Source organism: Papio anubis, chromosome 1 (genome assembly GCF_008728515.1).
Source record: "Papio anubis isolate 15944 chromosome 1, Panubis1.0, whole genome shotgun sequence".
NCBI lineage: Eukaryota > Metazoa > Chordata > Mammalia > Primates > Cercopithecidae > Papio > Papio anubis.
The window spans coordinates 187,644,980-187,657,791 of record NC_044976.1 but is presented as its reverse complement, the minus strand read 5'-3'; the positions used below and the strand labels follow the sequence as shown (position 1 = coordinate 187,657,791).

At 36.8% G+C, this 12,812-nt stretch overlaps 1 protein-coding gene and 1 non-coding gene across 18 annotated transcripts in view; one reads left to right on the top strand and one right to left on the bottom strand.

Annotated features, from left to right (window-relative positions):
* Positions 1–12,812, top strand: part of RABGAP1L (RAB GTPase activating protein 1 like) — a 786,378-nt gene that overhangs the window by 37,461 nt on the left and 736,105 nt on the right. The window lies entirely within an intron of this gene.
* On the bottom strand, positions 9,020–9,121 carry LOC116272491. The gene has a single exon (XR_004181163.1). It is a non-coding gene; the product is annotated as a small nucleolar RNA U13 (small nucleolar RNA).

The window sequence follows — 12,812 nt, the reverse complement described above, 5'->3', positions numbered from 1 at the left end:
GCTCAGTATAACTATCTGGAGCTTTTTTTTTTAATATGTCTGTCTTTCATCCTGTGTTTATAAAAATCAATAAAGTACAGAGTTGAAAATTGTTATTTTGCTGACTGAAGTTATAAAAGCCTTGAGTATTTGAGTTCAGTTAAGACTGATTTCAGTGGTAGATATTTTCTTTTTTTCTTCTTAACGGTATCAGACTATGAGGGCTCTTCCCTGAGACTTTGACTGTCATTATTATTGACTAAATTGGTAGGTGAAAATTAAAAATAAACTTCTCAAATAAAATAATGAGTTCTCATTTGTTGACTTTATTTTCTTTTTTGTTTGTTTTGTTTATATAGAAGCTGCATGCTTTGTGACTTGCAGTGCAACTTAAGGAACCCAAAATAAGGATTCTGTCCAACGTCCTTCATATGGGTACCTTTTTTTTTTTGAGACAGGATCTCACTGTCATCTAGTTAGGAGTGGAGTGATGCGATCATAACTCGCTGCAGACTTGACCTCATGGGCTCAGGTGATCCTCCCACCTCATCTTCTCAAGTAGCTAGGACTGTAGGTGCATGTCACTATGTATGGCTAATATTTTCTATTTTTTATAGAGAGAGAGTTTTGCCATGTTGCTGGTCTTGAACTCCTGGGCTTAAGTTAACTGCCTGCCTTGGCCTTCCAAAGTTCTGGGATTATAGGTGTGAGCCACCATGCCCGGTCAGATTGATACTTGCATTTGTGGACTTAACACATGTAACTAGTGCTGTTCCTTTAATTCTTATGTTTTGGGATATTCTCATTTTTATTTTGTATTCCAGATCAGGAACCTATAAGACAACTGGTTTGCTTTAAGAGACTAAACTTTATTTTGGGGGAGTTGGGAAGAATTGTTTGGAAGTGGTGAAATTTTTGTTTTCCTTTATGTTTAAAGAGGTCAAATAATCCACAAGGTATATGTGGTGATTTGAGAAGCTGCAGGGACACTCCATTGTTGTAGGTATTAGGGGCCTGAGGAAGCCACAACTTTAATTCATCTCTAAATTCTCAGCTTGTAGTGTTAAGTACATAGTAGACTTCCAGTTAGTGTTTGAATGAATGAATTCATGGTAGGCACATTAAAAAAATATTTGGCATATTTTGGGTAAGTATTTAATTATTTTTCTTCTATTTTTGGGTCATCTTTAGAAATTATGATACATCATAGTTGCTCCATTTTCTTAAAGTTAGGCTGATGTGACTAGCCATTTATATGGTTTGTTTTCTGAGTTCTGCTCTCCTGGAAAATTATATGTCTCTGTTTGTCAGACTTTTTATGCGCTTCAGTAAAATTTACTAGTATTCTTTGTATGTTCTGTATATATCATAATTTTATTGTTACATACCTGTTTTATTGATATTTTATCATAAATAGGTTTCTGTCACCCCTGTTTGGAGGAAGGTAATGAGATACAGCTGGTCTGAAAGAAAATTGCTGAATTAGTATGTTTTCTATCTGGCAGGTTTGCTTAATAAAATTTATATTATTAATTGATTTATTATAAATTGATTAATTTATTAATAAAATAGGAGATAATACTAATTATCTCCTATCTTCATAAGAAATGTATTTTAAAAAATTTTTAGAAATGTCTAAAAGTAAGATGATTGATTTACATTGCAGGGTGGGGGGGTTCTGTATTCTATTCATAGATAGCTAAGTAAAGTATGAAATTCCTAGAAAACAGATACTGTTTTTAGGCGAAGTTAATTATGTAGCTGGTTGAGATTATTTCTACAGTTTCAGGGGCCCTGGGGAGGAATTCCAGTCACTTTCTTATTGTCTTGCTAGCCTGAAAGTCTTTGGATGGGACCACATATCTGTCCTGGTAGTGGTGAAGATAGGGATTTTACTTAATGGTCATGACTGCAGAGGAGACCTTGCCTTTTTCCTCTGGGCAGATAATGTCACTATAAAAAAAGAGGAAATAATATTTGTCCCATGGGTATAAATAATTGCATGTGGTATAAGAAAGGCAAGTTAAGAGAGTTACGTATTTATAAAACATGAAACTATGAAATGTTTTTTATTATAATTAAAAATACTTGTAAATATATTTATTATAAAAACATAATAAAATGACTAGCACTATTTTGTATACTTAATATGTCCTAAGAGTTCTGTTATTTTTCTGAAATCGCTTATTAGTTTTAATTGTTTTTCAGTTGATACTTTCAGATTCTAGTGGCAATTTGCACAGTAATAGTACTATAATGGTACAAAACCAGCAATGTTTTGATATATATAGTATTTTCATTTTTATAATTTAAGCAGCTTGTGATTATACTTTTGATGTCTTTATTGCCACCAAGTGTATAGTGCTTTTTAATTTCATTCAGCACATATTTATTTTAATATGTGTCAGGCACTTGTTTAGGTGCTGAGGATGCAGCAGTCATGAAACAGATCTTATGTTCTACTCAAAGCTGGGGAATGTTGGACAATAAGTGAGCAATTAGAATCCCCTCTACTTGATATAAACTGTAATCGATACTTAGTTTTATTATATTTTAGTGAGGAAATATATCCTAAGCAATCTCTATGAAAATTATTAAAAGTTTTTTTTGTTGTTGTTGCTATTATTTTTTGTGGCTGAGGGTATGGTCTCTTTTGAAAATGAACCTTTGTGTTTGTTTAAAGTAATAGCTCAATATTTAGGTATATACCAGTTAACCATAAAAATTAAATGGCACTTTATATATCCTAATTTCTTATGCATTTGATTTATCAGTGACTAATTTTTCTTCTGCTTGAATTGTGTTATCTGTCAATTTTTTATTGTTTTTGAACAGTTTTTGCTGTATGTATTTGATGTTATGCTATTTGGTATGTAAAGGCTTTTGACTAAGAGAGTTTCAGTTTGGCTTGTATTACTTATCAATATAAAAAGACCTGTTTGTTCTATTTAATGCTTTTGGCCAGAATCACCCTCTGATACCGAATCTGCCAATTTCAGTATCTTTTTTGTTTAATTTGCCCGATAGTGATTTATACTTTAAAAAAACTTGGCATGTACGTTTGTTTTAGGTATGACTCTTAGGAGCAGTGTATATTAGGTTGAACCACGTGAAATTGCCATTTAAAAATTTTATTCTTTAATTGACTTATAATTGTACATATTTATGGGGTATGTAGTGATATATGATACATATAATGTATAATGATCAGATCAGGTAATTAGCATATCCATCATCTCAAACGTTTATCCATTTCTGTAGGTCAGAAAATTTCATATACTGGCAATTTCATATGGTTCAACCTATGGATAGTCATCATTTTTTTCTAGTCATCATTTTGACTACATGTGAGAATCTTTTAATAGGCAGTATAGATATCAGTAATAATTAGCATTTATTGAGTACTTATGCGTGCTGTTCTAAGCACTTATGGTAACTCATTTTATGTTAACAACAATCCTGTGAGATAGGAATATTTATCTTCCATCTGAAAAAAATTAAGGCATAGAGAGATCAAGTTACGTGTTCAGGGTCATTAAACTGATCCATGTAGAAGCCATGATTCAAAACCAGGCATTCTTAGTGCCCAGCTTGGGGTCAACACTGACCTGCTTGGCTTTGGTACCTCTTTACTTGGATTTGTACTAAGCACTCAGTCAGTAGTAACCATTCTCTTCTCCCTTGTGGTAATTAATGGTGGTGGTGGTAGAGAGTCTACAGGATTAGGCGTCAGTTAATTCTTTTCTTTTCTTTTCCTTTTTGGAGATGGAGTCTCACCCTGTCGCCCAGGCTAGAGTGCAATGGCACGATCTCAGGTCACTGAAACCTCCGCCTCCTGGGTTCAAGCGATTCTCCTGCCCCAGCCTCCCAAGTAGCTGGGATTACAGGTGTGAGCCACCACACCTGGCTAATTTTTTGTATCTTTAGTAGAGACAGGGTTTCACCATGTTGGCCATGCTGGTCTCAAACTCCTGACCTCATGATCTGCCCACCTTGGCCTCCCCAAGTGCTGGGATTACAGGCATGAGCCACTGCGCCCAGCCGGCTTAAGTTAATTCTAAAATCTGGGACTGTCAGTAGGATTTTAAATCTTAGGGACCAGTTCTGAGAAAGTGACCTGTTGGCTCTGTATTGCCCCCAGGAAAAGTGTTAAGATTGTTATCAGTTACCTGACACCTGATGGGCCTGCATGCCTTAGCCGCAATCTCTTGAATAGTCAGGAATGTCTAAAAAGTTGTAAGAAGAAAAAGCAACAGGAAGAGACAGACAACAGATAGGTGGTTGCCAGGAGCCGGGGTAAGGGGGGAATGGGTAGTGACTGATGGTGGGCACAGGGTTTGCTTTGAAATTAGATTGACACAAATTACTATTTTCCAGTGTATAAAATCAGGTTTTTCAGGAAGTCTTTACATTGAATCACTAGTGATTTCACCCTAGTATGATGTAATTGATTTTATTGTTCACTCTTAGTTCTTTAGAGACTAATTTCCCCCTCCTTGAGTGTTTGTTTTCAAATTTTGGCTCTTTCTTGGTAACCTGGAATATATATTTGGATAATTATTTTCAGAAAGAGTATATAATATGAGTGATCTCTTTTCTGAGTTCTTGTCCAGTTGAGAAGGACTTGATTATGTACCTGTGCAGGTATGGGATTCTCAGATTTTGATCTTTATGTTTCTCCCTGGGAAAGTTTAAGGGTTGTTATAATCTGGCTTTTAGTTTTCCAGAGGAAAGGGCTAAGTCTGAGATTAACTTGATTCCCCTTGGCCCTTCCTCTCCATTTCTCCTTTTTTCCTCTTTGTAGGTAATCTTTTTTGATTTCTTGTTTTTTGGTAGGATTAAAACATGTTTTTACTAGGCTATATTTAGATATTGGCATGTTTTAATTAATTTTTCCCTATATACTCAAACTCTGTACATGTCTGATTCAGATTTTTCTTCAGTTTAGAAAAAATTCCTTCTAGTATTGTTTTTGAGAGTGTAATATGTTTAAGACCACAGACTGAGGAGCCAGACTGCTTGATTTCCAATTCCTGTTATACTAGTGACTTTGAGTAGGGTTCTTAAGTTTTCTTTCTTTTTTTTTTCTTTTGAGACAGTCCCGCTCTATCGTACAGGCTGGAGTGCAGTGGCGTCATCTCGGCTCACTGCAGCCTCCGCCTCCTGGGATCGAGTGATTCTCCTGCCTCAGTCTCCTGAGTAGCTGGGATTACAGGTGCACACCACCATGCCTGGCTAATTTTTTTGTATTTTTAGTAGAGACGAGGTTTCACCGTGTTAGCCAGGATGATCTTGATCTCCTGACCTCGTGATCCGCCTGCCTCGGCCTCCTGAAGTGCTGGAATTACAGGCGTGAGCCACTGCACCTGGCCTGTAGTTCTTTTTATTTTCTGATTGTGGAATTATTTTATTTAGATTGCCTCTTTTGGATATGATCTCCGTGTTTTTCTTTCCTCAGCATTTATATTTCTTAATCCTTTTATTCTTTCTGGGAAAATTTTTTGAGTTTTTAATCTTTTTTCTTTTTTTTCTGTTTACTGAAATACCTAATCTGCTGGCCAGTTTTGCTGTTGTTGTCATATTATTTTTTATCTGCAGTTTCTCCAAATCTTAGGTTGTTCCCCGTCATAACTTCCTGCTCTAGTTTCTTATTTGTAATCTTCTCCTGGATTGTCCTGAGAACATCAGTTGGAAATTTTATAAACATGTTTTCCTGTATCTCATAGTAAATCTGTTTCTGAAGAAATTTGCATTCATTGTTTAGGCTAGTATCCATAATTTGAATTAATGGTATTTTTTTGGACATCAATTTTGTCTTCTGCTCATTTTTATAGTGGAAGGTCTCTGCTAGCTTGATATTAGTCTTAGCATAAGGTAGAATTTGAGATGTTTTATAAGAAAGATAGATGTAGATCATATTAAATTTTTGATTTAAGAAAAATGAAAGGTGGCAATATTTCTTGAAGCCCCAGGAATGACTGATCTGGGATTCATAGTATCATAAAAGAGAACGATAAGTGATAAACATTAATATTTATTTAGCTTTTTAAAATGTTTCAGGCACTGTGCCCGGTGCTTTACATATGAATTATATCCTTTACTCTTTCTCAACAACTCTATGGTAGATACTATTTTTCCTGTAAACTTAACGAAGTTGAAGTTTAGAGATTTACTCACTTAAGGTCAGGATTAAACCCAGGTGTGTCTGACTCAGGCCGTTGACTGTCAAATAGTTAGGTTTTAATGGCCTCTCGTCAGTATCCCAAAGGGCTTGAACCCTTGTAAGTAGGTTCAGTTCCAAAATGATACACTGCCCAATCTTAATCATGATGGTCAGTAGAAGATGTGTTTAGATTCCTCTTGGTGAAAGGAGCCCCCGAGTTTCCATGTAATACACTTGGAAAACCACAGAATTTGTTTCCTTAATTTTGCTCATTCACAACCCCTCTGTCACACTGCTTGATTCTTCTGTTTCTTAAGCGTTGCACAATACATCTGATCTCTTGTTTTTAAAAAGTCTCTTCTGCCTGGCCAACATGATGAAACCCTGTGTCTACTAAAAATACAAAAGTTAGCCGGGCGTGGTTGCGGGCGCCTGTAATCTCAGCCACTCAGGAGGCTGAGGTAGGAGAATTGCTTGAACCCGAGAAGTGGAGGTTGCAGTGAGCTGAGATTGCGCCATTGCACTCCAGCCTGGGTAATGAGAGCGAAACTTCATCTCAATTAAAAAAAAAAAAATCTGTTATGGTCTGTGTTATGTAGATATTCTTGGAGTTCTGGGCATGTAGCTGACACCTTTTCATGAAGTGCAGAAAAACCCATTTTATATGAATGTGTTTTCAGAGTCAACCATAGTTCCTATTACAGAAGATAGACCCATTAATTATTGGTTGTGTGAATGTTGTATAAATTAAATTAGATAAGGAGATTACATATCATACTCCTCTAAAATGGGCATATTTAAAGTAGTTGGGTATATATATCATGATCAACTGGAAATCTTTTTCAAAATACAGATGTTTATTATGACTTAGAAACACTCTTCCAAGTTGATTATATTTAGAGACTGTAAAAGTAATTGAATAGTTTTTGGTCAATAATTGCTACTTTTCTTGATTTTTTAAATATTCATGCTGTAATGATCAAAATGTCCGAATTCATAGTGTATATGGTTTAGATCTAGTTTATAATATACAGAGAAAGGCTGTCAGGAGTTTCTTGAGTTAATAAATACATTATTGTCTAGTTCATTTCGGAGTTATTTACTGTACTAAACCAGCCTTACAATGAATTTGCAGATTTGTGATATTACTCTCGGCTTTCAGAGAGAGAAGGACGCACAGTAAATAATCCCTAAATTCAGGGAGTTGACCTAATGGGAGTAAGTTGAGAATAGTTGAATTTTTAAGCTCTTTGGATTCTGGGTTAGTATTTTGATTTATTTGATTTAAGATGATTATTGAGGTTACATGAAAATAAGTCTTTCCAAAGTGAAAATATTTTTAGTAATCAAATGAGGATTTTCTGATCAGCAATAGGGTGCATTGGAAATGAGATTTTCTGATCCACAGCAGCATGGATTGCACTGTACTGGGGAACTGATGTAAAGTAATACTTAAAAGTTTATATTACTGGCCAGGCACCTTGGTCATCAAGAGTGAGTGAGTCCAATAACTAGTAGGTGTCTTGGCTTGTGAGGTGCCCCCTCCAGCATTAATGGGAAAAGAGATGAGGGCCAGGGCCGGGCACAGTGGCTCACTCCTGTAGTCCCAGCACTTTGGGAGACCAAGGCAGGTGGATCACCTGAGGTGGGGAGTTCGAGACCAGCCTGACCAACATGGAGAAACCTTGTCTCTACTAAAAATACAAAATTAGCTGGGCGTGGTGGCGCATACCTGTAATCCCAGCTACTTGGGAGGCTGAGGCAGGAGAGTTGCTTGAACCTGGGAGGTGGAGGTTGCAGTGAGCCAATATTGCGCCATTGCACTCCAGCCTGTGCAACAAAAGCAAAACTCCGTCTCAAAAAAAGAAAAAGTTCTTACTACTGAGGAAAATTAAATTCAGTGCCTTCAATATAAACACTTAAAATTATGGAATATGAAAATTATGGACATATCAGACCTGAATTTTATGTTATTTTACCCACTTGACCGGTAGGGTCTTGAGTCATACATTTTAGTGGAGGCAGTTTTATTCGTGTATTTTTTTTTTTTATTTTTTAAGACAGGCTCATGCTCTGTTGCCCAGGCTAAAGTGCAGTGGTGCGGTCTCGACTCACTGCAACCTCTGCCTGCTGGATTCAAGCAATTCTCCTGCCTGAGCCTCCCGAGCAGCTAGGATTACAGGTGTACACTACCACACTTGGCTAATTTCTGTATTTTTAGTACAGACGGGATTTCACTGTGTTGGCCAGGCTGGTCTCAAACTCCTGACCGCAAGTTATCCGCCCATTTTGGCCCTCCAAAGTGCTGGGATTACAGGTGTGAGCTACCACACCCGGCCCATACATTGTTTTTCAATTCTAAAACATTCTGTTTTAAAAGATCAGTTGTTTTGTTCATTATTTCCTTAATAGTGTATTCTTTCATGATTATGAGAGCCAATTCAATATCTCTAATGGTCTTTTGAAAATCTTAAATACGACAAATTTTATTCTGGGTTTCCATGACTCAAAAATCAGTGTTGATGGTTCTTGTCTCCCCTCCCTCATAATGTGGTTTGGCACAATGCTTCAGGGAAATAACAGTGAGGGTGATTGAGGGAAAATTGAAAAATCCATGAAGGAAGTAATAGCTATTCTTAGAATTATTGGCTCTGAAAAAATACTTTATTAGGTTCTCTTTAGTCATGATTACTCATAGGAAACAAATATGAGGTTTATAGTTTTAAATCCAGGTATTTCTTTAAAGAGAAAATAAATGTTAAAGAAGTCATATTCATTGTTTTCATTAAGATTTGAGATTTTTGTAACAAGTTAGAGTAAAAGGGAAGTAAAAATCAAATAAGCTAAAATAAGTACCTGAGATGTCTTTTTTTCCCATGTTAGACAGATAATGTACCAACGCTGTAGCAAGGTTTGAGGGAGGCACATCTCATATGTGTGTGGAAACCCAGTTATCACGCTTACGAACTACAAAAGGATCTATATAAGTTCTTGTGTAGGTGTTAGCTAACAATCTGGTGTTCCTAAAATGTGAAACGCATATATCTTACTCTTTGGCAAATTAGCAAAGTAAGCTGGCGTAACAGCTTCTATTCCTGACAGGAAAATTTTATACCTTTTTGTACTTGATTATTCCATTAGATTATTATCTACAGTTACCTGAATGTGAATTAAAAATTAAAAAGAAATCTATATATGAGGTAGATGGATGGCTCCCAGAAAACATGTATGTACAGATGTTTTTGCCATAAACCTATAGAATAATCATATTTTACTAGAGTAGATTTAATCACTTGGGGACATTGTTGAAACTGCTTCCAGAGGTGGCACAAGTTATATTTTGAAGGTTACAAATTTTGTTATATTTAGTTTATGCCACTTTAATACTTCTAAGGTTTAAATTTTCTGTGCTTTTTTGTTTACTTGACATTTCTGGGATTGAGATCGTGTTTGTTTCCTGCTATATTTGTTTTGTAGTCACGTTGAACCTTGTTTTTCTAATAATTATGCTGCAATATTATTTGATACATAAAATTTTAGCTATGTTCTCTTGTCCCTGTTGATATTTTGCATTTATATAAATAACCTTTATAGGATAAAGTACAGTGTCTTTTATCTTGAAAAAAGATGAAAAACTTTTCCAGTGTGTCCCCATTTGGTTCCAGTTATCCACATTTGAAGTCACTGTGGCTTCGCCTGTTTAAACAAGTTTCTTTTCTTGTCCCTGCAGTAGCAACCACCAGGGCCATCGTTTTACATGTCAATTTCTTTCATTCAGAAAGAGGTGCTCACTTTGGTCATTAATTTTTGTTTTCGTCTGCTCCTCTCATTATGGTAGTTTATAGAAATTATTTTTTAATTTTAGTTTTATTTTTTCTTTTTTTGTAGAGACAGTCTCACTCTGTTGCTCAGGCTGGTCTTGAACTCTTAGCCTCAAGCAGTATTCCTGCCGCAGGCTCCCAAAGTGTTGAAATTACAGGTGTGAGACACCACACCCAGCGTAGAGATGGCTTTTTTTTTTTTTTTTTTTTGACGATCTCCTGCCTCAGCCTCCGGAGTAGCTGGGATTACAGGCACCCACCACCACACCCGGCTAATTTTTGTTTGTTTTAGTCGAGATGGAGTTTCACCATGTTGGCTAGGCTAGTCTTGAACTCCTGAGCCCAGGTAATCCGCTGACCTTGACCTCCCAAGGGGCTGGGACTACAGGCGTGAGCCACCGCACCTGGCCTAGAAACTATTATTTAGCTGTGATATGTACTTTATTCTATCATCATTTATTTTATTTAGATACCACACACTGTGCTAGATTCTAAAGGGAATGTATGCTTGTATTTTTCTTTTTTTTGTTAAGCTAACTTTTTCTCATGCTTTTATTACTTGGATTTTTTTTTTTTTTTTTTTTCCGAGACAGAGTTTCACTCTTGTCACCCAGGCTGGAGTGTGATGGTGCAATCTCTGCTTACTGCAACCTCTGCCTCTTGGGTTCAGGCAGTTCTCCCACCTCAGCCTCCTGAGTAGCTGAGATTACAGGCGCCTGCCACCATGCCTGGCTAATTTTTGTATTTTTAGGAGAGACGGGATTTCACCATGTTGGCCAGGCTAGTCTCGAACTCTTGACCTCAAGTGATCCTCCCGCCTCAGTGTCCCAAAGTAATGGGATTACAGACGGGAACCACCGTGTCCGGCCTTACTTGGCTTTTTTATTCTCTTTATTTTGGCAAATTTGAAGCATATACAAAACCAGGGAGACTAATATAAATATTCCTGTCACCTTTTGCCAACTTTAGCAATTACCAAATAAGGAGCAATCTTATTTCCTCTATGCCTCTATGCCTCCCAGTTCTACCTTAGATTATATGAAGCAAATCCCAGACAGTCACATCATTTAATATGTAAATATTTCAGTATGTACTGCTGCAAGGACACCTTCATAACCATATCACCATCCTCACACTCTTAAAAATGTCAGCAGTAATTTCTTAAAATCATTATCTAGTCTGTGTTCTTTGTTTTTCTTGCATAGATGGGAAATTTGGAGAGGAAATCTCAACATTTTAATTTACTCTTCCTTCTTTTAAAAATTATCTTTTAGTGTCTCGTATCATAAACCTTCAGAAGTTCAAGTGTGTACTGGTGAGTTACTCAGTTGAAAGAAACCCATCAGTGTACTTATAGTGTTCCCTCAATGGCACAGTCCTGATCGGACTGTGGAGTACTGGGTGGCTCCTGGAGTTTCAGAAACTTTTAATTTACTCATCTTGGAATTTATTTGTGCAGCAAATATTCAACTGTCTGCTCTATGCCAGGTGTACTTCTAGGTGCTTGGGTTACATCAATGAATAAAACAAAAATCTTTGCCTTTGACAATGTTGTATTCTAGTGACAGACAGTAAACAGTTAATATACTACAAAAATAAATTATATGTTAGTAAGTAAGTGCTCTGGCAAGCAAGAGTAAGTAGAACAGAATAAAGGGGGAAATTGGAATTTGGTGGTGGTGGGAAGCAGTATTAAATAAGGTGAGCATGATAGGTCTCTCAAGAGGATGCGATTTGAGCAAAGGTATGAATAGGAAACTAAGGATGGTAGTCAGGCAGTTATCTGGGAGAAGTGTGGGTTGTGATGGAACAGCCAGAGCAAGTATGCCAGGGTTGTTTGAGGGAAAGCAAGGAGATCCTTTAAATGGAGTTGAGTAAACAAGGGGGATAATTGTAGAAGATAGGTTACAGAGGTGAGGTAAAGTGGAGTCAGGAGAGTAGTGAGGTGGGGTAGTTTGTAGTACCAGGTGTGTAATGCTTTTGAAGGTCATTTGGCTTTTATTCTGAGTGAAATGGGAGAGTCATTGGATGGTTTTGATCAGAGCAATGACAGGAACTAAATTAAAAAGATCACTCTGACTACTTTTTGGAAAATAGGCCATAGGAGAGCAAGTAAAGAAACAAGAAGGCTGGTTAAGGATGCTTTTAAAATAATCCAAGTAAGAGACAGTGACTGGGACTGGGTAGTGGCAGTGGAGATGGTGAGAAATAGATGATTTCTGGATATAATTTGAAGGTAGAGCCAAAGGAATTTGCTGACTATAGTTATAAAGGGTGTATGTGTGTGTTTAAGGAAGGACAGAAAGAGAGGAGTAGCATGACTTAAGTTTTTTGGCCAGAGTAGCTGCAGGGAGGGAATTGCCATAAATTGAGATGAGAAAGCCTGCAGGAGGTTGGTGTCAGGTTAGGGGTAGGTTGGAGGTAGAAATGAAAGGTTAGATTTTTGAGTGTGTTGAGTTTGAAATGTCTTTTAGATGTCTAATTTGAGAAGACTGCCTTATAACTATGTCTGTTAAATAATACATTTTCGACACCACCACCATCACCAACAAACTCTTGTTAAAAAAAATGAATCAACTGGATTCTGTGTGAACAGCAGTAGAGACCCCATGGCTGTAATATTTCAGTTTCTGCCCTCAGTAAGGCAGCAGGTCTCTTGTGGCTTGACCCAGGATTTAAAGGCATGACAGATGTCAAGATGGACATCAGGATGCAGATTTAGCAGCATGAGTGTTGAAGATTGGATAGATGATGGTATTTTATAATGCCTTTCCTGTTTAAAACATCTGAAAGCATTGAAAAATATCCGTTAGGTGGACTATTCAATAGAAATGGTTATGAGGCTAGTT